The sequence below is a fragment of the Limulus polyphemus genome, unplaced genomic scaffold (genome assembly GCF_000517525.1).
Source record: "Limulus polyphemus unplaced genomic scaffold, Limulus_polyphemus-2.1.2 Scaffold11800, whole genome shotgun sequence".
Lineage (NCBI taxonomy): Eukaryota > Metazoa > Arthropoda > Merostomata > Xiphosura > Limulidae > Limulus > Limulus polyphemus.
In genome coordinates, this window is record NW_013677410.1 from 11,819 (window position 1) to 13,626 (window position 1,808).

Here is a 1,808-nt window from a genome sequence, read left to right on the forward strand (position 1 = left end):
TAGCTACACTGATTGCCAGGTTGATTTTTAGTTTTGGTCTTAAATATATAGTTTGTTCTGATAGGAAATTAATATACGATAATTCGATTAGTTAATTACCTTTCATAGGTAAATGTCATTTACTAAGTGTTTATCCAACTAACCAACTGATCTAAATCTTTCTTATAAAAATTGCAGCATCTTTGCTACATCCAGACAGACCTAAGTTTTCTTATGCAGACAGACCATGGGTTTGCTACCCCTTATATAATGCACAAAATTTCCATTTATGTAGGTGTATGTACTTTTAACCCAGAACATTGGTCATAAAAGAAGCTATATTCCTTTCATCCTAGTTACCTATTGTTCTGGGTCATTCACATAAGGCAGGGATTCTCAAAGTGTGGTACACATACCATTGAAATACATGCAGCTAATGTTGATTGTACATGAAAAGTTAATGCAAAAATTATAAAATAGTAATAAAGCCCAATTTGAACTTCCCACGTACACACACACACACACACATTACTCTCTGCTAGACTCACTCTCCAAATGCATACTCCCCAGTGCTTACTTACACTAGATATTCTTCTCATTAACTTGCATTAAAAATATGAATTTTTGTTACTAGGTTCTTTACACAAATTAAATGAGGCCTAGGGGATACTTCAAAAAAAATGTTACAAGAGCCTGAAAAATTTGAGAACTACTGACCAAAGATATTAGTTGCGTCTTCTTGGGGGAGAAATTTCTGTACAAGTGTACATGCTGTATGGACATGGACAGTCATATTTTCAATTTTTTGATGGATATGAATAACAGTCATGTGGGTAATGTACATTCCTTGAGAAGACCAGCATTATTATTTCAACTGATGAAATACCCAACAGCACCTCAAAACGTAGATGAACAAACATCAAAATTATAAGATGTCATAGAGAAGCAAGATCCAACATTGAAAAGGCTCAGAAGCAACAGCCACAAGAGATGCCTAGACACATTTAAAGTAGGTGATTTAGTATTATAAAGGACACATCCTTTATAATACTGCAGTAAATAATTTAAATGGACCTTTTGAAGTTATGAACTGTGTTACTCCATTGGTGTATGAATTAAAAGATCCTAGATCAGGTGCAGTTAAAGGATGATTTTGTATCTAATATAAAGATTATATATCTTTACACACACACACATTTCTCCAGTTAAAATTCCCTCGACAAAGAAGATGTTAACCATCACAGGCAGTTGCAGCAAAACGAAAATGTCAAATATATACAACTTGAAGATTGTTCCTCCACAAGACAGAGGACTTCTGCTGATGACTTACCTCCGTCTCCACCTCCAATGGACATTGCAGCCATGTTGCAGAGTTGATTATTGTAGTTAGTTGCACTCTCCAATAAAGGCAACATCCTTTGTGAAATATTTATGTTTTTCCTGTGGTTTGATTAAAGATTATTTCACTTTTTTTTTATACATTGTATCCAGTCTCTAATCTGTTCAAGCTTGATTAAAGTCAAAGAATTCAAATTTGCTCCATGATATATTTACTTTCATACTAGTTATTCTGTAGAACCAACCTGACCACTTAGGGGAAATCAGTGCACCTCAGAATACTACATATTTTAAGATTTTACTTTAAGTGTTTTGAATTGTTTGTTAGGAGTTTCTTGAATTCAGTCTTTTAGAGTGTTAACTAGTGAGCCAGTCAGTCAGCAAGTTGATTAGTGAATCTGTTGCAATGTTTATTGTTCAATTAATGAGTTAACAAGTGTGTTAGCCAGTTTCTAGTTTGATTATAATGTTACGTCTCCGTTTGTTAATTG